Source organism: Myotis daubentonii, chromosome 1 (genome assembly GCF_963259705.1).
Source record: "Myotis daubentonii chromosome 1, mMyoDau2.1, whole genome shotgun sequence".
In the NCBI taxonomy this organism is placed as follows: domain Eukaryota; kingdom Metazoa; phylum Chordata; class Mammalia; order Chiroptera; family Vespertilionidae; genus Myotis; species Myotis daubentonii.
In genome coordinates, this window is record NC_081840.1 from 127,486,183 (window position 1) to 127,509,129 (window position 22,947).

A 22,947-nucleotide genomic window follows, 5' to 3' on the forward strand; every position below is an offset into this window, starting at 1 on the left:
CTCCCTCCCTCCCTCCCTCCTTCCTTTATTTCTTCTGAGCAGCAGGTCTTTATAATGGGCTGAAAATATTCAATAGCCATGTTGTAAACAAATGTGCTGTCATCCAGACTTAGTTCCATTCATAAAACACAGGCAGAGTAGATTTAGTAATTCTTAAGGGCCCTGGGATTTTTGAAATGGTAAGTGAATAGTGGCTTCAACTTAAAGTCACCAGCTGCCCCTAACAGGAAAGTCAGCATGCCCTTCGAAACTGAAGCCAAGCATTGACTTCTCCTCTCTACCTATGAAAGTCCTAGATGGAGCCTTCTTCTAATACAAGGCTGTTTTGTATACATTGAAAATGTGTTGTTTAGTGCAGCACCTTCATCAATGATCTTGGTTAGATCTTATGCATAACTTGCTGCTGCTTCTACATCAGCACTTGCTGCTTTAACTTGCACTTCAATGTTATAAAGATGGCTTCCTTCCTTAAACCTCATGAGTCAGCCTCCGCTAGCTTCAAACTTTCCTCTACACCTTCCTCACCTCTTTCAGACTCCATAGAATTGAGGAGAGTTAGGGCCTTGCTCTGGATTAGGCTTTGGATTGTGGCTGGTTTGATCTTCTCTCAAGACCACTATAACTTTCTCTTTATCAACAATAGTACTATTTTGCTCCCTTATCATCTATGTGTTCCCTGGAATAACACCTTTAATTTCTTTCAAGAACTTTGCATTAGCAATTTGGCTAACTGTTTGGAACAAGAGGCCTACTTAGCTTTTGGCCTAAGCAGCTTACAACACGCTTCCTTACTGAGCTTAAACATATGCAGCTTTTGTTTTGCAGTGAGAGATCTGGGACTCTTCTTTCACTTGAGCATTTAGAGCCATTGTAGGGCTATTAACTGGCCTAATTTCAATGTTGTTTTTCAGGGAATAGGGAGGCCGAGAGAGAGAGAGAGAGAGAGAGAGAGAGAGAGAGAGAGAGAGAGAGAACTGCCAGTCCATGGAGCTCTCAGAACACACACATTTATCAATTAAAATTACTCTCTTACAGGGGTGTGGCTCATTGCAACGGAGACATGAAGTGAGAAAATGCTGTTGGAAAAATGGTGCCCATACACTGCCCAATGCAGGGCTGCCACAGACCAACCTGCAAAAAATGCAGTGTCTGCCAAGTACAATAAAGCAAGTGCAATAAACCAAGGTAAGCCTATATTAGTAATTTATGGCAGAATGGAATAATTTTTCCTCTAATTCTGTTTTTATTAACATAAATTACAAGTCCTTGCTAAAGGTAATGCATCTTTAATAACTGATCAAATTTGTGATAAGATACTTGAAAACTCTAAACATTTGCTCACAGATGACATTATTAGCAATAAGTATTTTAATAACTGGAACATAAATATACCAAAAAGTATGTCAATGACAATTCTATATAACCATTGTATACTGTGATAAAAAAGTATACTGTAATGCGCATTCATACATAAAGAAAACTGTTTTTAATATTACATCTTATGTTTAAACTACTATATCTGTGCACTTCCCCAATCCTAATATCACTCAGTATGCCACTATTCAGGCTATATGGAATAGGATTTAGGGGAGAATCATCAAAATCAGATTTAGACATCCCACTGTATTTTATACTGATTAAAGTGAGCATGTACAGCAACCTTAAAATTTGAAAAGTAATCCCCAAACCTGTAACACACAGACGTGCACTGAAATGACAATAAGTGGTCTTAAACATTTGCTTTGGTGACGGTAGGACTTAGAAGATTATTGCATGTGTATTATTCTCTAGAAATACACATATATCAGACTCAAATATTCGCCACCAGCTAGTGGAGAGACCTACTTACTTTTTATGCTTTACTTTATGACTCTTTTGCCTCAGCCATGGTGAAAAAGAATAAAATCATTCTTATTCACTATCCCTAAGTGATGTATTTGATAGTCATGGCTCAGTTTTTTATATAATAAACCAGGGAACAAAAGGACGTTTGCTAAAATGAGAAATGAAATATTATTCAATACTTTCTTTCAATGCACTCACATGTCTATCAATCCCAACAAGTGCAAAATTCAAATGTATACAAAATACATATATATGGATGTATATGCATATATATTCAATGCCACACTTGCTAGAAGGAAACCACAATCTAAAACCAGCCATAAGTAAAAAAATAAAATAAAATAAAAAATAGATATGGAATTGGTTTATCCATTGTATTTACTGCAGGCACATAAATTCTTTCCTTTTAAAAATTATCTTGTAATGGATGTGAAGATTAAAAGATCCCCACTGTTTATCATAGATGAGTACTTTCTAAAATAAAGCTTTTAATGGAGATGTTGCAAAAAAATGAATTGTTTTATAACAGTAAGTGTAAATTAATGGGATTATTCTACCTAACTAAAAAAATTGCATTGCAAAAACTAGTTAAAAGAATGAGATGGCTCTAACAAACTACTATTTTACATTAAAGGGAACAAATATCTGATTGTTGTACTTGAATTAAAATAATTTTAAATTCATTCTTTTAAGATTTAATCAGAATCACTACATTGCATCAGTACAATGAATATATTTTCCATGTGAAAATATGACAGAAATTAGTGAGTGTGTGTGTGTGTGTGTGTGTGTGTGTTTGTGTGTGAAATATAGGAACTGATGAATCATTCAGAGAATATTACCATAAGATCACTGACAAAGATGAAATGTGTCTCAAAGTATTAGAAATATGGAACTAGAGATACTCAAGGAAATAATGTAAAAATCAGACAAAGTTATAAAGAGAAAAAAGATACCTTTAGTGTTCTGGTCAGACAAGTTGCTAAAAAAACGTATGCACATAGTTTCTCAAAATGATTAACTCAACATGCATGGACACATATTTGTCCGGTAAGAGCACCTAGAATGCAATCTTTTACCAACTAAATATTATGACACAAGTCAATGTTTAATAGCATGTATTGTTTTTGTCTATTTATAAGAACGTTTTTAAATGGTCTTTTGACTAATGGATGCCATTGTGCAGATAACATTAAGGGAAAAGATCCCATTTAAACAACTCCCTCTAATATTTCTTCACGTGTTTTTAAAGCTGAATATAGCCAATAAACTGTCTTTTATAGAAAATCATGTTAATATGCTATTGAGATTCACACAATAACAACTGAAATGAAAGAACACCAAAATAAGGTGACTAGTTAATAGAAATGTCAGAAAGAAAGGTTCAAAATTCCAAAGCTGACCGTCACACTAGTACAAACAAGAGGGTAATAAAATGAATGTGCTTGGAGTAATTTAGTCTTATGAAGAATGTGAAACCATCTCATCAAACACAATGCTATTTAATTATCAGAACAGTAAGACATTTCCCCCCAAGACACTGAATTAAATATGCCTCTACCAAATAAAGCTTGTCATATCATTTTTAGCTCTTATAATTTTTTCCTAATCTCTTTCATACATTTTTACCCTTGAATTTTCTCCCTTCTTCAAAATCCCTGCTACATAACCGCTAATTAAAATAACCACAGGTAAATCAAGGTAGATTTCTTCAAAAGCAGAGGAGCTGTTCAAAGGAGGACCCATGCTAGAGAATCAAATGAATAGAAGTTTAAAGTGTGAAGCATTCAAATTAAAATCCGCCCCTTGAAATGTATCAATCTATACTTCCAAAATGACTTACACTGTGAATTGTGCTACTTAGTGCTCCCTTGTCGGTTGTATTAATAAACACAAACACAATTTTTTAAGTAAGTTAGTAAAGTTTATAAAATAAGCCTCTTCTACATTAGCACAGCCACTACTCAAATGTGGACACATATTGTGCCTAGACATTAAATTGATAAAAGGTATACCACAGGTGGTACTATCATTAGAGAAAGAGTAGATTCAATGATTATATTTTGTTCTTTATCTTATAGACTTGTTTGAATATGGCTCTCTTGTTTTCTTTAAAGTTAACTGAAGTTATGCATGTCTTCTATAGCATACTGAGATGGCTACATCATTGATGAAATCTCATTGTGATTTCAGTTTTAGGATCAGTCAAGTTTTCATAATATCATATGTATTAGGAAGAGATTGACAGAAAAAGCACATATTAATGTAACCTAAATTCATAAGTATGACAACAGTAATACCTACATAATATTTAAACATTCATACTTAGTTATGCATAGTTTTTTTACATAGATATAGTAAAGCTCAAATAAGATATATACATATATATATATATATACATATATATATATATATATATATATATAAAACAAATCATATTATCACTTCTCATTCTTTCAAAATATTTATTGAGCATCTAATTTGTGATCAGTTAATGCTAGACACTGGAATTAAAAAGTGTGAAAACATAGGAAATTCTTAAGTGTATTAACTTCCTGCAGCTGCCATAAAAAAATTACCACAAACTAGGTGGCTTAAAACAGAAATGAAGGCTAGAATTCCAAAATCAAGGTATTGGCAGGGCTGCACTACCTCTGGAAGCTCTTGGAAAGAATGCTTCCTTGACTCTTCCAAATTCTGGTGACTGTTAGCATTCCTTGGCTTCCTTGGCTTGTGGCCACATCACTCAAATCTCTGCCTCCATCTTCACACCGCATCTCCCTCTTCTGTCTGTGCAGTCTTCCTTTCTGTCCATCAAATATCCCCTGTATAGCTCTAATTGATTTAAGCCCACCCAGGATAATCCAAAATGATCTCTACATTTCAAGATCCTTAAATTAATTACATCTGCAAAGAACATTTTTCCAAATAAGGTAACATTCACAAGTTCAAGGTGTTAGTACATGAACATATATTTGAAAGAGGGACATCATTCTACTTATTACTGAGTTTTAAGGAACTAACTGATTAATGGTGAATGAATTATCTAAGCAGAGAGTTAATAACAGACAAATAAATTCCATTAAAAGGGCCTAAAAAGAAGGCTTTTGTAGGACACACTTAGGTAAGGTAACAAAACCAAGCATGGAAGATCAGGGAAAATTTCACAGAGAGAAGTAGAATGACAGCAGAAATTATCCAGGCAAAACTGAAGGCTAAATACAGGCAAATTCCTGGAGGAGAAAGAACATAAAATTCTCAGAAACCTAAAAATGTTCAAAGTAGTTAGAACTTAGGAAGTTTGGCAGTGAAGTAGTAAGCAGTTGAGCTCAAAAACTGAAAAACACACAAATACATGGACTCTAAATAACATGTTACTAAATGATGCATGTGTTAGCAATGAGATCAAGGAAGAAAACAAAAGATACCTTGCAACAAATGAAAATGAACACACAAAACACACAGCGAAAGCAGTACTACGAGGGAAATTCATAGCTTTACAGGCCTACTCAACAAACAAGAAAAATCAAATAAACAATCTAACTTTATACTTAAAGGACCTAAAAAAAGAACAACAAACAAAGCCCAAGGCGAGTAGAAGAAAAAAATATCAGAGCAGAAATAAAAATAGAGTCTAAAAAAATATATAAAAGATCAATGAAACCAAGAGTTGATTCTTTGAAAACAATAAGCAGGATTGACAAACCTTTAACCAGACTCATCAATAAATAAAAATAAATAAATTTCAGAAATGAAAAAAAAGAAGTAACAACTGATGCCAATGAAATACAAAGGACTGTAAGAAAATGTTATGAGCAACAACATGCTAACAAATTGGACAATCTGGATAAATTCCTAAAAACATGCAATCTTCCAAAACTGAATCAGAAAGAATCAGAAAATCTGAACAGTCTCATTAAAACTAATGAAATCGAAGCAGTCATCAAAAAACTCCCAACAAACAAAAGTCCCAAACTGGATGAAATCACAGGTGACTTTTATCAAACATTCAAAGAACTAACACCTATCCTTCCCAAACTATTCCAGAAAGTGTAAGAGGAGTGAAGACGCCCAAGCTAATTCTAGGAGGCCAGCGGTATCCTGTCTCCCAAACCAGATAAAGATGTTAAAAAGAAGCTCGGCTGCGGGATTGCTCAGCGGCTGAGCGTCAACCTATGATTCAGGAAGTCCAAGTTCCATTCCTGGTCAAGGCACATGCCCGGGTTGTGGGCTCGATCCCCTCTCCCTCTCCCTCTCCTTCCTCTCTGAAATAAATAAAAATCTATTTTTTAAAAAAATATATACTACAAAGAAATAAAATTATAGGTAAATATCCCTGACTAATATGCATGGTAAAATCATGAACAAAATATTATCAAACCAGATCCAGCAATACATTAAAAAGATGATACACCATGACTAAGTTGAATTTATTCTGGGATGCAAAGTGGGTACAATATCCACAAATCAATAATGTGACGCGCCTCATAAATAAAATGAAGGACAAAAACCACATGATCATATCAATGGGTGCACAAAAAGCATTTGATAAAACCCAGCACCCATTCATAATATAACTCTCAGCAAATTGGGAATAGAGGGAACTTACCTCAACATAATAAAGGCCATATATGACAAACCACAACTACTATCATACTCAATGGGCAAAAACTACAAGTGTTTCCCTTAAGATCAGGAAAAATATATGGATCTCCACTTTCACCACTCTTGTTCAACATGGTATTAGAAGTCCTAGCCACAGAAATCAGAGAAGAAATAAAAGGCATCCAACATGGAAAGAAAGAAAAAATAAAACTGTCATTATTTATAGATGTCTTGATACTGTTTATAGAGAAACCTAAAGATGCTACCAAAATACTACTAGAACTAATAAATTCAATAAAATAGCAGGATGCAAAATACTCTGAAATCAGTTGCATTTTTATACACTAATAATGAACATCAGAAAGGTAAACTAAATAATTGCATTTACAATTGCATCAAAAAAATAATAATAAGCATAACCCATGGACACAGACAATAGAGTGGTGAAGGCCTGGGGAGGAGAGCAGGGGCAGGTTAGAAGGGGTCAATGGGGGGAAAAAGGGGACACATGTAACGCTTTCAATAATAAAGATTTAAAATGTGTTTGAAATTTTTAACAATAATAAAAGACCTAGGAATTAATTTAACCAAATATATAAAAGACCAATACTTGGAAAATTCTAAGACCTGTACTTGGAAGAAAGAAACTTAAGAAGAAGCAAATAAGTGGAAGCATATGCTGTGATTCATGGATTGGGAGAATTAACATAATTAACATATCCATAGTACCCAAAGCTATCTATAGAGTCAACACAATTCCTATCAAGATACCAATGACATTTTTCACAGAACTAAAACAAATATTCCAAAATGTACATGGCACCACAAAACAGCCCAAATAGCCACAATAAGTTTGAGAAAGAAGAACAAAGTTAGAGGAATAACACTACTTGATATCAAATTATACTACAATGCCATAGCAATCAAAACAGCATGGTACTGACATAAAAACAGATATATAGGTCAATGGAACAGAATATAGAGCCCAGAAATAAACCCATGTCTTTATGGTCAATTAATATTTGACAAGTAGGCAAGAGCATGCAATGGGGAAAAATAGTCTAATCAATAAATGGTGTTGGGAAAGTTGGACAGATATGTGCAAAAAATAAAATAAAATTAGACCACCTTCTTACACCATGCACAAGAATAAACTCAAAATGGATTCAAGACTTATATTTTAGACTCAAAGCCATAAAAATCCTGGAAGAAAAGATAGGCAGTAAAATCTCAGACATTTCTCATAGCAATATATTGTTTCTGATATATCTCTTTGGGCAAGGGAAATTCAGGGAAAAAACCCCACAAATGGGATTGCATTAAAATAAAAAGCTTATGCACATTGAAAGAAACCGTCAACAAAATGAAAAGACAACCCACTGAATGGGAGAACATATTTACCAATGATACAACTGATAAAGGTTTAATATCCAAAATTTATAAAGAACTTATAAAACTCAAACCCCCCAAAATAAACAATCCAATTAAAAAATGTGCAAACGACCTGAAAAAACACTTCTCCAAAGAGGATATACAGATGGCAGATTCACATATGAAAAGATGCTAAGTGTTACTAATCATTAGAGAAATGCAAATTAAAAGCACAATGAGATATCACTTCACACCTGCCAGAGTGGTTATCATCAATAAATCAACAAACAAATGTTGACTAGAGCATGGAAAAAAGGGAAACCTGTGCACTGTTGGTGGGAATGTAGATTGATGCAGTGATTGTGTAAAGCAGTATGGAGTTACCTCAAAATAAATTAAAAATGGAACTGCCTTATGGCCCAGTGATTCCACTTCTGGAAATTTATCTGAAACACTAATTCAAAAGAATAGATGCAACTCCATGTTCACTGCAGCATTATTCACAATAGATAAGATTTGGAAGCAGCCCAAGTGCCCACCAGTAGACAAGTGAATAAATAGCTGTGGTACATTTCCAGAGTGAAATACTACTCGACTGTGAAAAAGAAAATCTTATCTGTTGAGACAGCATGGATGGACCTGAAGGGTATTACACTAAGCACAATAACCCAGTCAGAGATACCATATGATTTCACTTACATATTGAATCTAATGAACAAAACAAGTTTTAAAAATCTAAACAGACACAAAGAACAGAAGGACAGCTGTCAGAGGGGAAGGGTTTGGGGGGCTGAGTAAAAATGGTGAAGGGATTAAGCAAAAAAGAAAAACAACAACTCATAGACACAGACAACAGTATAGTGATTACCAGAAGGGAAGGGGAGGTGTAGGGAGGTAAAAGAGGTAGAGGGGGGATAAATGGTGATGGAAGGAGACTTGAATTGAGGTGGTGAACACACAATACAATATATAAATGATGTATTATAGCACTGTACATCTGAAACCTATATGATTTTATTAACCAACTAGAGGCCCCGTGCACAAATTCATGCACAGGTGGGGTCCCTCGGCGTGACCTGCGGGGATCAGGCCAAAACCCACAGTCCAACGCTGCCTGCAGCTCCTACCTGCCACTCCTGTTCATCCTGGCTCCACTGTGCCTGCTGTGGGCTGATGGCCAATCAGTCCCAATCCTAGTGCCCTCACGAGGGGAGTGGCCTGTGGAATTGGGCCAAAAGCAGCTCTCCAACATCCCCCAAGGGGTCCCAGATTGTAAGAGGGCACAGGCCAGGCTGAGGGACTCCAGTGGTGCATGATCAGAGCCACGGGAGGGCTCCAGGTCCTGTCTGGCCCTGTCTTGCCCAGTCCCGATCGGCCGGACCCCAGCAGCAAACTAACCTACCGGTTGGAGTGCCTACCCCCTGGTGGTCAGTGCATGTCATAGCAACTGGTCAACCAGTCAACTATCAGCCCCCTGGTGGTCAGTGCACATCATAGTGAGCAGTTGAGTGGCTTTAGCATATCATTAGCATATTAGACTTTGATTGGTTGAAGAGTCGACTGGTCACCAGATGACCGGACACTTAGCATATTGGGCTTTTATTATATAAGATGTTATCCTAATAAATTAAACAAAAATTTTAAAAGACTCTAAAGAAAAAATAAAAGAAGAGCTTAATATGGCAAAGCTGTATTAAAGAACTTGAACTTCAATATAAATGTGTGGGAGGCCAATGAATAGATTTAGGAAGGGCAGTGGGCTGTATGTACAATGAATCACTCTGAATAATCAACTCTGGCTGCTATGAGGTGGAGGGAGTAAGGCGGCTGGAGGCAGGAGTACCAAGATGAGGGTCTCCTACACTCATCTATTGAAGTGTTTACGTTGTTTCCAACCAGGCCAGAGTCAAGGCAGATAAAAGAGATGAATTCAAGAGAGATGTTTCAGGAGAACCAAGATGGCGGCATAGGTTAACGCCGGAGTTTGCTGCTTTGAACAACTACTTCAAAAGTGAAACCAAAAAACGGAAGGGACATCACCCAGAACCACAGGAACACTGGCTGAGTGGAAGTCCTACAACTAGGAGGAAAGAGAAACGCACACGGACACTCAGAGGAGGCGCAGTGGTGAAGTCAAATTCTGAGGTGCGGAGTGCGCGGAGCGGGCTGGCGGCGGAGGGCGCGGTTGGCGTTTTCAATTTGGAGGGAGTCGCAGACTCTGAGCACTGGATCCGGGCGAGTTTTTGGGGACCCAGACTCAGACGGGAGAGGCGGGACTGTCTGGCTTCGGTCAGAGCGAGTGCAGCTTTCTCTCCGAGCTTTGCAGCGGGTGTTGGGACTCAGAGAGGCAGAGCCCCTGGGGACAGGACTGAGAGCCGCCATAACTGCTCTCTCCGGCCCACCCTGTTGATCTTGTGCGACCCGCCCTGCCCAAGCCCTGCACACAGGCATTTGCCGGATAGCCTCAGGCAAAGGCTAGATTAGCACCTCCCTAGAGGACAGAAGTTCTCTCACTGCTGACACAGCTGATTCTCATAGCCACTTGGCCTGGAGGTCAAACCCTCCCTGGAATTAGCTACAACAATCAAGATTTAACTATAAGACTGCGAACAAAGACCACTAGGGAGTGCACCAAGGAAGCATAACAAAATGCGGAGACAAAGAAACAGGACAAAATTGTCAAAGGAAGATATAGAGTTCAGAACCACACTTTTAAGGTCTCTCAAGAACTGTTTAGAAGCCGCCGATAAACTTAATGAGCTCTACACGAAAACTAATAAGACCCTCGATCTTATATTGGGGAACCAACTAGAAATTAAGCATACACGGACTGAAATAACGAATATTATACAGACGCCCGACAGCAGACCAGAGGAGCGCAAGAATCAAGTCAATGATTTGAAATGCGAGGAAGCAAAAAACATCCAACCGGAAAAGCAAAATGAAAAAAGAATGCAAAAATGCGAGGATAGTGTAAGGAGCCTCTGGGACAGCCTCAAGCGTACCAACATCAGAATTATAGGGGTGCCAGAAGATGAGAGAGAGCAAGATATTGAAAACCTATTTGAAGAAATAATGACAGAAAACTTCCCCCACCTGGTGAAAGAAATGGACTTACAGGTCCAAGAAGCGCGGAGAACCCCAAACAAAAGGAATCCAAAGAGGACCACACCAAGACACATCATAATTAAAATGCCAAGAGCAAAAGATAAAGAAAGAATCTTAAAAACAGCAAGAGAAAGAAACTCAGTTACCTACAAGGGAATACCCATACGACTGTCAGCTGATTTCTCAACAGAAACTTTGCAGGCCAGAAGGGAGTGGCAAGAAATATTCAAAGTGATGAATACCAAGAACCTACAACCAAGATTACTTTATCCAGCAAAGCTATCATTCAGAATTGAAGGTCAGATAAAGAGCTTCACAGATAAGGAAAAGCTAAAGGAGTTCATCACCACCAAACCAGGATTATATGAAATGCTGAAAGGTATCCTTTAAGAAGAGGAAGAGGAAGAAAAAGGTAAAGATACAAATTATGAACAACAAATATGCATCTATCAACAAGTGAATCTAAGAATCAAGTGAATAAATAATCTGATGAACAGAATGAACTGTTGATTATAATAGAATCAGGGACATAGAAAGGGAATGGACTGACTATTCTTGGGGGGGAAAGGGGTGTGGGAGATGTGGGAAGAGACTGGACAAAAATCGCGCACCTATGGATGAGGACAGTGGGTGGGGAGTGAGGGCGGAGGGTGGGGCGGGAACTGGGAGGAGGGGAGTTATGGGGGGGAAAAAAAAGAGGAACAAATGTAATAATCTGAACAATAAAGATTTAATTAAAAAAAAAAAGAGAGATGTTTCAGGAAGAATTGCTACTGCTTAGCAATCAAGTAAGTTTGAGAGTAAAGATAATGAAAGTCCAATTATAATGAACACTGGGATGGATGACAATGAACTTCGTTAAGATGAGAGACACAAAAGGAGGACAGGTGTAGAGCATGGAAGAGAAAAATAAATTTCACCTTAATATTTAAAGTTTAAAATATGTGTCTCTAGCTTTCAGACTGGTATGTGGACCATAGGCTAAGAGGGAAATTTGGGTTAGACACAATGATTGGCAGTCATCAACTTAAATGTGATCGCTGAAATGAGGGGCTGGGTGAGATATCTCAAAGCAAAGTACAGAACAAGAAGTAATTCTAAAGACCTCTGAAGAATCTTCCATTTTAAGGCAAAGATAGATTAGAAGTAGGAGGCTATAAAGGACACTGGCAGTGTGTTTATGCATGGGTGGTAGTAGGGATGGGCAGTGGGCATAGGAGAATTAAAATAGGAGTTTGCACAGTCTGAATCACTCCAAGTTTACCTATTCAGCCCTCTTTCCTGCTTTTCAAAGTTGTTTTTTCAAATTTCTCAAGTCTCCCACCCATCACCTCTTAGCCTGAGATGAAAATGATTGCTTCCAGTAAGGTAGAATGCATGGTTAAATTCTGTCAAGTAATATGACTAATGAACCGACAAAGGATTTCTGATGACAATGGTGAAAGCAGTTAAAACAGATTGGAAGAGTAGGATTTGGCCTGAGTTGGGTGGAAGTGGAAAGTAAGGAATTGGATGCATCCAGCTTGGTTATGACAATAAGAAGGGAGCCCAGCCAGTCTGGTTCAGTGGTTAAGTGTCAATCTAAGAACCAGGAGGTCATGGTTTGATTCCAGGTCAGGATACATGGCCAGGGTTGCAGGCTCGATCCCCATTAGGGAGTGTGCAGGAGGCAGTTGATCAATGATTATCTCTCATCACTGATGTTTCTATCTCTCCCTCTCCCTTCCTCTCTGAAATCAATTTTTAAAAAGAGAGAGAGAAGGAGAGAGACAGAACAGTGGCTAAAGGGACTTTTTATTTTTGCTTTGCTCCCTTGCTCCCCACACCTCTTCAATAGTGGGAGAAACTTGAGCAAATTTAAATACTGGAATGAAGGATGGATCAGAAAGGAAAAGGCTGACAATGAATAAATGCGAAGAAAAAAAATTAATATGTGCAATCTTTAAAAACAAAATAGTTGTGATCCATAGTCTGGATAGAATTTCTGCATTTATCCTAAAAGTAGGGACATTTTCCCATAGTAACAGGAGGCAAATAGAGAAGTGGGAAATATACGCAGGTGCTTTTTCTGATTTTATGGCATGAGGTCTTGGCTCTCAGTGAAGAGTGAGGCCAGGCTATCTGCTGAAATAGCCTGATAAGAGAGGTGGTGACAAGGGAGATTTGAGGAGAGAAAAGAAGGCTGGAAAATGGAGCTTTGGGAAAGACAGATGAAGAGCTAAAGGAAAAAGCATAGAATGGTTCTTTCCTGGTAGTTTTGGTTTTACTGTGCCAGTTTTTACTTTTAACTTACAAAAAAGATTGTTTCCCTTGAGGTGACAAAACTAAGCAATATTTACTTTCTGATTGCATAGTTTAAAATAAGATGGCAGTTCCCAGTATTACAAACAAAACAACAGCAACAAAGACTATCAGCAGAAGCCTTGAGCTAAAACGTATTTCTCATATACACATTCCAATAACTGGAAATGCATTTGGGTTCAACAGAACCTTTTTTAAAATGCAAAAGTCTCAAGTGTTTAAAATGGTTCAAGCCTTTCATCCATTCATAGGGACAATAATTGATGAAATCAATTCCTAGGTGAAATGTATCTTTAAAAAAAAAAAAAGTCAAAGGAAAAGCAGGCGGGGAAGAACTCTGAGCAGGAAAAGGCAGGGAAGAGGAGTTAAAGTGATAAGAGCGGCTTATATTTCTACCCTTTCTTGAATATTATCCACTTGGACTCCCTGATGTGTATCATTCCCTATACATTTCATACAGTATTGGAACTCAACATGTTTGCCTCGAAATGCTGAGGATCTTGCAGAAAATGCAATTTCCTTCAGCTTGTGAAAGAGAAGTTGAAAGTTTCTACAGAAGTTAAGAGGGGGGTCAATCCCATTATATAGTTGTTAATCTGACAGCCTTCTGCTAGGCGATCTAAAAAATATAAACTTCACTCAGCTAGGGATTGAAAGCATTTTTATCCTCTCTCACCATCTAGTTTTATACAATTTTCCATTCCTCAGTCTTCCCAGTCAGTTTATTTCTTAGAAGCACTAAAAGTGGAAATGAGACAGCCAGCTCTTACTCTGTCAAGTTACTCTCACTTAGCAGCATCATTCTTGATTTTCCCAATACCACCTCACTGTCAGAAGCAGCCAGGACAAAAGTGTTAAAATTCAAGTTACATAAAATATTAAAATATTCGACCCTGAAGACATTTTTAGATAATCTTCTTTGGAAGTTTAGACTGATTGAATGAAATAATTTATGAGATATAGCATATCCCTTGAGGGCAAACATACACACAGAGAAATAAACACCATGTGGAGAGAATAGCACAAAATATAGGGGGAAAGGTCACCACAGTACATTTGGTTGCTGAGTGCATATGCTGGGAAGAACTGAATTCTCTGTTGAAATGCAGTTGCTTCCAATATGTAGGACTGCTGGAGCCCTTGGTTCAAGTTACAAAAACATTAAAATGAGTACTATATTATTTTCATATGGGCTACTAAGAATTAAAAAAAGTGAAAAGTAAAGTAAAAGAAATCAAAAGTTCTTGGAACATTTTTTAGAAGCCTGTCAAAATTCAGAAATTTTTATATAACCTCATGATGGGTTTATGAACAAAAGGGTATAGGAACATATTTTACCTGTATGTCCAATTTCAATTATCTAGAAGCCTAACAGATAATGATATCTAACACTTTAAAATTTCTATGTACCATCATGCTTTTCAAGCATTTTATTCATATTAGCTTATTTAACCACTACATCACTCAATTAAATAGGCATTAATTTTATAATCATTTAGAAATGGTAAATCGGAAGCACAGAGTAGATAAGTAACTTGCTGAGGATCACTCAGCAACTAATAGAACTGGAACTAAAAATAGGCAGCCTGGAGCAAACAGAGGGAGAACCAAGATGGTAAAGCGCAGGTACTTGCAGCAAAATTACAACTAAACCCAGGATGATTCCTGTTGTGAGGGATAGGGGTGGGAGGGGGTGTGTGCAGGAGGCAGCCAATCAATGATTCTCTCTCATCATTGATATTTCTATCTCTCTCTTCCTTCCTCTCTGAAATCAAGAAAAATAGATATTTTTTAAATGCTTGCTTATAATTCATGCTTGCTTAGTTCTCAAATACTTGCTTGCAATTTATGTAGAGAAAAAATGCCTACATGTGAGTCATGGGCTTTATTTGTTACGGGACATGAAGATAGTCCCTACATAGAAATATGGCTGTCTTTTTGATAAAAAAGAATTATATTGAAAACTTCAACTTTTGAATAACTTTGAATACAATATATCAAAAATCATTTTTTTGCAATAAGTGATGATATGAAAATTAAAATTGACAACTTGTCAAGTGTTAGACCTAAAATTATAAACAAAGCCCTTTTATTTTCTAGACCTTATTTATTTGTTTATTCAACAATCTTCCCTTCCAGACTGAACACATCTGTGGCAATCCTCTATAACACCCACCGCTCTGCTATGCTCTCTTGACATTGCCTTGCAAAGACAGCCATTGATTAAACAAACCCTAACTGCCTTCCTAAAGGCAATTATTGCTTATACATGCATATACTATATGTAACAATGATCTATGTCCATTAACCTTATATGCTGTTCACAGTACTATATATGTCGTCCTCACTATAACACTACAGGAAAGTATTATCATCTCCATTTGATTTAAGAAAAAAACAGACCTGGGGAAGATCAATGGCGCGCTCAAGAAATTACACAGAGGGCTGAGTGCTGGACACAGAATCTGAACCCCGATCCTTTGATTCCAGAGCCTACACACTTACATACTAAAAGAGGATAAGACAGCACAGAAATTCTGAAATTTCTCCTCAGTTCAATTGAATTATCTCACTGGTGAGACATGCCAAAAGTAAGGAAAAAGGAAAGCCCAACTCATTCAAACTTGGGTGGCAGCCCTGACCCATTTGGTCATTTTTAATATAATATAAATGTTCAAAATGATTGATAATAAAATGCACTGTTTCTGGCTTTCTAGACCTCGAGTACTGAAATAGCATGGCGTGAGTATTTGAGTACTTGAACTAAATTCAAAATTAGCCTTCCCAGCCCTCCCTGAGACACCACCCTCCTTTGTAACAAAGAACTGACAGACACCGGCTGGTAGTCTATGGCAATCACCACTGTATTGATTATATTACCAGATAACAATGGCTTACCCTATGTATAAACTGTGCAACTCTAACAGGCTAAATCATTATTGTAATTCTCACACTTGCTAAATAGATATAAGTGCTCCTAGAGATGCATTTTCCCCAAATTATATTAATAACATTTAAGTGATCCTTTAAACTCAACTGACTAATAGTTTTGTTTTTTTGTGTGAATTCATCACAATGAAATAAGCAAGTAGTTACAAAAGTAAAAAAAAAAAAATTGTGGGAAATGAAACAGTTGGGTGTGTTTATTTTTTTTTTATAAGTGAGACCACGTGTGTAGATGTATGTATATGTGTGTATTGCTAAATGAATATGTGAAATGAGTACATTTAATTTGAGAGTTCTGCTCATCCAGTCCACCTTGTGTGTTTTTTCCCTCACCACACTGGAAGTAGAAAAGTTGGAGAAAACACTCTTTTACCTATTACTCTAAATATACCTTCATTTTTTCACCCTCCTTCTGGCCACCTCACTGGAGTTTGGTAGGAACAGACACCAGCATATAAGAGAGAGATAGTGGGGGTAAGCATGTCTTCACTATTTATGTATGCCTTGAGTCTTCTTTTCAAGCATTAAATAAACCCAGTATATGTATTGTTGTGCTTGTCTAAATACATATTCTCAGTGGCACAAATGTTTTCGTATCTGTTCTGTCTTTGTTGTTCACCCAAGTATTACAACTACATTTTGAGATAATTTAGGAATTGTTAAGTATTGGTGTGACAGATGGAGGTCGTAAGGAGAGCAAGTGTGTCTTTATCTTTACTGTCATCTTCAGAACCTCCTATTTCTTTGCACATTTGCACCTTTGTTTCCATAATGGTATTTTTGTAAACATATATGCAATTATGAAGGAGATAGAAGAACAACATGGTCATGTCAGATGGTTTTAAGATTCTGAAGTATCCAGGACTCACCTCTTTATCCTAAGCAAGTCAAGCAAATGAGAAATGAGCATGACTGCTGGACAGAACTTATCCACACCTGAAACTGTATGCTACGCATATTGCGTAATGTCTTTATTTTAATTACTAAAGCAATTCTTTTTTAAAATATATTTTACTGACTTCAGAGAGGAAGGAAGAGGGAGAGAGATAAAAACATCAATGATGAGAGAATCATTGACCGGCTGCCTCCAGCATGCCCCACACTAGGGATCCAGCCTGCAACTTGGGTATGTGCCCTGACCAGGAATTGAACTCTGACTTCCTGGTTCATAGGTTGATGCTCAACCATTGAGTCATGCTGGCTGGGCTCTAAGGCAATTCTTGATGACTCTCATCTTTATAAAAGTTCTACATGGGGAGACACAGTTGAAGATTTCTCTAAAGGCTCTCATGGCTACCTCTAACAAAACAAAGTTACCAAACAAAACTCATTTCTCTTCTCTAACCACTTAAATGGTCCAAACTTTCTCACCCTTTACCCTACATATCCCTCCCCTGATTTGATTTCTTTTATAGAAAAACAAAAACAAAAACAAAAACACATGGGAGGTTAAATGATCCAGCACAGCAATGAGCAGGGGGGAGAAACTATCTCATTATTTACCAGACGGTGTACAGAAGACTGTGTTTCATACTGTCTCCCATGGAGCAAAGTAATGAACTAGTCATGTTTCGATCTACTAGGTCACAGCAAATAATTAAGACACTTGTTACAGTCATCTGTGTGGTGTGATCCTGTAACAAGTCAGAATGGATTTTCTATAAATTCAAGAAAAGGTCCTTACAACCCTAATTTTAAAATCTACATCTTAGCTAATTAAAAACAGTCCCAAATTAATTTATTATTTCACATATAGTGTGTTGAGAATGTACCACCTGATTTCAAGAGGAGAGAAAAATCTTAATTTTTCCCTTCTGTTCTTAGCTCTTGCAATATTTAAGGTGTTTACTGGAAAAGAAATATAGACACGCTCTAACCCCCCCAATCCCCCCCCCACCCCCCCCCACCCCTGCCAAAGAAGTGTGGAGTTAACGTTAGAAGAGTTGGAAAAGATGCTGAGGGATTTCTGAGGATATATATATAGCTTAAGTTTCACAGCTACCAAGTATAGCTTACGTGTGGATCTGACTAAAAATATCTTACCTCAAAATATTTTCCATATCCAAGGTGTGATCTCACAATTTTATGTACCTTCTTATGAGGCAAGCATGATTAGCCTTATTTCATAAATAGCAATTTTTAAGTACAAAGAAGGTTGTACAATTTTAAAGTGACTTTAGTGTCTATTTTTTGTTTGTTTGGTTGGTTTTTAATGTGGTAAAATATCCAGGCCAAACATGCTCCTAAAATCATTCTGAACAATTGTGAAAATGTCTTATTAAAAATTCTGAGATTTTCATCCTAGTTTTTATTTGCAAAAATCTCTTCATATTCTGATTACTTTTTAATTATTTATGTAACTCATACTGTGCAACTTAGTTACTAAACTATTTTAAAGCTTTTTTAAATCAATTATTTCAAGAAAATAAAGTGTTTTGGAGTCATTTTTATTTACTTATTTTTTCATAAATGATTAGGAAAAGATATGTAATAATACTGAATGAAGTAGGTTTGCTCTGAAATAGTGCTTTGTTCTAATTATCATCCTAATGTAGTTTAATGAAGATCTAAATATATCATTTTAATTGCAGCTAAAACCAAAGAGGAGTAACTATTCAAATTATTTTATATGAAATTAGGAATTATTATACAATAATCATACAGTAATCATCCTTCGCTAAATATCCTATTCATTACCAATAAATACTTTTGTAATATATATGGTATGGCAAAAAAAAGTGGCGAAATTAACTCAACTGAAAATAATAATGATAATTATGATTGATCACTTAATTAAATAACATCTAAACAAGAACTATAAAAATATTTTTAAATTTTTATAAAACCTTACAAATTGCAAAAGCTTAATATATAGCTCAGCCTGATTCCAATTTTGCAGAGCTAAAATAATAAAATAAACTTTTTATTACTGCATGACTAAAACTATTTCTCAATTCTCTCTGTATAAAAGGGGAAAAAACCTTTTAGATAAATAGAGAATTTTTAGATCATATTTTTTATTTTCTGTAAAACAGATGGGATAAATGTTTAAAACTTACGGCGCCTATAAATATTACTTTTAATGTAAATGATAATAAGTACAAAGAATTGATTTGTAAGCCAGAAGAGACTTGAGAAATATGTAAATACTAAACAACATGGAAATTATCATGCAGTTTGATCAGTGCTTTCTGTTTTTATGTCCCTTTAATTTACTTCCCATAAATTAAACTATTATGTGAATTATTACTTATATAATAAACACTATTTATACTGAATAGTAGATATGCAAACTATTAGTGATATGCTCTGATAAAATACAAATTAAGAGTATTTTAAAAGGGCTAGCCATTCTGTGATTTTGAATTTCCACAAATTAAAGTATTTCCCTAAAACCCACTGTAACAAACTACATAAAACATATTTCCCTAAAACCCACTGTAACAATTAAACTACATAAAAAAGTGAAAAGTTTTCAACTCCTGTGAGCACTGCCATTCCACCCTTAAAACCACAACTATGATTTGACAAATAACTGCTACTGCTGTAAAAACAGACCTCTCATTTGGGCATGTGACTTGTTTTGAATAGCTTTATTACTTACTGCTTTCAATGCCCCAATCAGCACATAATCCTTAACCTCAGCATTTTACAACCTGGTGATAAATATAGTAAAAGATGGCTTTTGGAGAAAATTTTAGCAATCAACCAAAAAAATGTCTTTTTAAAATAAATTGCTAAATTTAATTAACACACTACCCCAACAGTCAAATTATATGCTTCAATTGAAAACCTTTGCATTTAGCTGACTTACTAACATTGAAATATAGATACATTAGCAAAATATTACATCATAATACTAAGCATGATTAATTCATCACTGTAAGCAACTTTTTATCTTGTCAATTGCATATGTGTGTATAAAACTCAACTTTTACTTATCTGATAGTTGTATAATGATGTCAACATACCCTATTTTTCTTTCCAATTACATTTAATAACATAATAAAACCAATAAAAGCTTACCTTTTCCTGTTTTAGAATGAATTCTTTCAGAAAGTAATTAATTTTACCTTTAAACTTGATTTTGTATCTATAAAACGTATTAATTTAAAAACCATAATTTAGGCTAACAATACTAAAATACATGACTGACATTCATTTTATGACATTTACTACTACCTTTTCTTTATTCTTGGTTCCAAAATTGTTACATAGAATTAGTAAACTGGAATGTCACAAGATATCTATCTTGTTACTCTACAGCATAGGAACTTTGAGAAACTGTTCCTTCTCTTACCACTTCATCCCTTTTATACCCATTAACTTATTATCTGATATTAAGCATCATTTTACTACAGAAGAACAAGAAATAAGGAAACCATTTTTTGAAGATTATGATGAGAAATAAGAGAGTTGATTTGTCATTTTTATATTCTTAGTCCATTGGAGATACAAATTTCTTATTAAGGGTCAAAATCAATAGACCCAGTTGATAGGTTGTAAAGATCTCATTAATAAGATTAATTAGTGTTTAATGTTATCTATACCAGCAAATATTTCAGGTAGTTATTGTTAATTGAATGAGCAAAATTCAAGAAAAAATATTTTTGTTTTAGGTGTTTTATCAATATTGGAATAGAAGTTTTACATAATAGTGTATTAACTACCAATGGCAATAAAATCTCATTTCATACCAAGGGTTGTAGAAATAAGTGATCTAAATAGAAAATTTTTTTTAACATCCCAGGTATCCATGTCTTTTTTTATTGCAATTACAGAATACACTTTAAATCAAAGTTCCGTCTCTATAAGAAAGGATGATAGATATCAATAACTAAATGAAATTATGTCAGCATTTTCTGTCAAAATTCCAATCTACCAAAAATCCATAAGCAACTAGTTATCTTTAGAGTTTAGCAACTGGTAATGATTACTTGTCATAATGAAAAAGCAGATTACTTCCATATATTTCACCAACTAACCACTCACTGTGTAAAAAGAAATTAAACTTTGTTAAGTCTAAGAACCAATACTTAGTTGCCATTACTATATATATTTATGTTGTTCACAACTGGACTTTAGCACTTCTATATGTGGAAGGTGTTAGGTCGGAGAGAGCCCAGGATCAGATACATGTGATGAGACAATGGACTTCCCCTGGGATTTCTCACAGATCAACGTGCCAGACACAGATACCAGACACAGATACCGGCTTCTTCTCCCTGAATCCACATACCCCCACACAGATATGGACTTCTTCTGAATACCCCCGCCCATCCCCTGCGGCAGAGAATTCCTCAGCTCATGTCCCCGCCCCTCACCCAACTGCAGTATAAAAAAGCACCCCCCTCCCTGTTGGCCTGAATCCAGGTGCCCTGTCCTGGGGGTACATGGGTCTCCTGGGGGACGCAGAATAAACCTTTTCCTTTCCTTTCTTTTCTGATTCACTGGACTCTATTTCTTGCGCCGCCTCCTGAGCCACCTAACCTAACAGAAGGTATGTAGTGTACATGGGTGATGACCCTTGAAATTAAAAATATTAATATTCCGAGCGGATGCACAGGACTAACTGGAAAAGTGTTATATCAATGTCATAAAGAAGGCTGTAGTCAATTGTTAAAAGTTTAATTACAGGAACCGTTTCACTTATTAACAAACAATGAACTCAACAATATTGGATTTCATCAACATTTTGTGAAGGGTGTTTTGCACTATAGCTCACTAAGAAAGATAGTTATTTTGATCCATGTTAAGTCAACAGCAATGCACATACTAATGGATTGCATACTAAGTAAAAACAAAGCATACCACACTACATGGTATTTCCGATCTGAGGGAAAGCTTTTAACAACGAACTGTTATCACCAGACTGTGAAACTGAAGGGACATGCTTGATAACTCTGCCTGTGTATACCCCACGGGACCACCTTAGCAACAGGGGAGAAGAAACAGAGATGTTAAGTTCCCCAAGGGTAAAAAGCTGTTGCTAAGCAGAAATAACAACCCAAAATACAGAAAGCTGCAGTTTGTTTTTTAATCACTACTTCCCTACTTTAATGCTTTAATTTGCCCAATTCAATATACACACCCAAAGCAGATAAGAGGCAAAGACAAATCTCTGAGAAACTTGCACCAAACCTACCCCCACATCCCACAAATAAGCACTTACCTTTCACCCAGATCAAAACAAAATCAACCTTAAAGACCAACTGTGAAAGATTATCTTTACTTCCTGAGCTCTCTTACCCTCCTTTTCAAGTTCATTTTACATTTCACCATGTCATTGACTGTGATCTTAAAACAACTACTTGCTTAAAACCCAAAGTAGAGTCTGGTCATGTCAGTTCTGTAAAGACTTGGGAGAAAAATCCACCTGCTTCCTGGCGCACCCCCCACTCCCACCCCCACCCAAGGGTCGCAACAAGCCTTACCAGCTTTCCTGTGATCTTTCTCTGGGTGGCACTTACCTGCTGCTCCCCAGGCTCCATGGATTTCACCAGGTGCTTATCCTTGTACAGAGACCAGAGACCAATGTTGGGCAGGAATATTAAAGCCACCATGAATAACAAAGTCATCTGCAGAAATCTATTCTGTTTCCTCTTCATTGCAAATGATAACAGGTAAGAAAAGTTAAAGGAGATGGCTCCCTGACTGCTCCTGGTGTTGAATGCCAGTCCTTTCCTCTCCCCTGCCAAGCACCAGGAACTGCGGAGAAGCTACAAACTTGTTGCATGTTCAGCACCAATCTGCACGATTCAGAGGGAGTTG